Genomic DNA, 323 nt, shown 5'->3' on the forward strand with positions numbered 1-323 from the left:
GTCTATGCAAGTACATCATGAGAAATGCTAGGCTGGAAGAAGCACAAGCTGGAATCAAGATTGCCGGGAGAAATATCAATAACCTCGGCAATGCAGATGACACCACCCTTATGGCAGAAAGTGAGGAGGAACTAAAAAACCTCTTGATGAAAGTGAAAGAGGAGAGTAAAAAAGTTGACTTAAAGCTCAACATTCAGAAAACGAAGGTCATGGTATCTGGTCCCATCACTTCATGGGAAATAGATGGGGAAATAGTGGAAACAGTGTCAGACTTTATTTTTGGGGGCTCCCAAATCACTGCAGTTGGTGACTGCAGCCATGAA

The 323-nt window shown here is 43.0% G+C and overlaps 1 protein-coding gene across 2 annotated transcripts in view; it reads right to left on the reverse strand.

Moving 5' to 3' along the window:
• The window catches only part of LOC104997405 (UDP-glucuronosyltransferase 2B4-like), a 20,644-nt gene that overhangs the window by 2,171 nt on the left and 18,150 nt on the right, over positions 1 to 323 (reverse strand). The gene's annotated exons all lie outside the window — the stretch shown is intronic.

This window comes from Bison bison, unplaced genomic scaffold (genome assembly GCF_000754665.1).
Source record: "Bison bison bison isolate TAMUID 2011002044 unplaced genomic scaffold, Bison_UMD1.0 scf7180017864308, whole genome shotgun sequence".
Classification (NCBI taxonomy): Eukaryota; Metazoa; Chordata; class Mammalia; order Artiodactyla; family Bovidae; genus Bison; species Bison bison.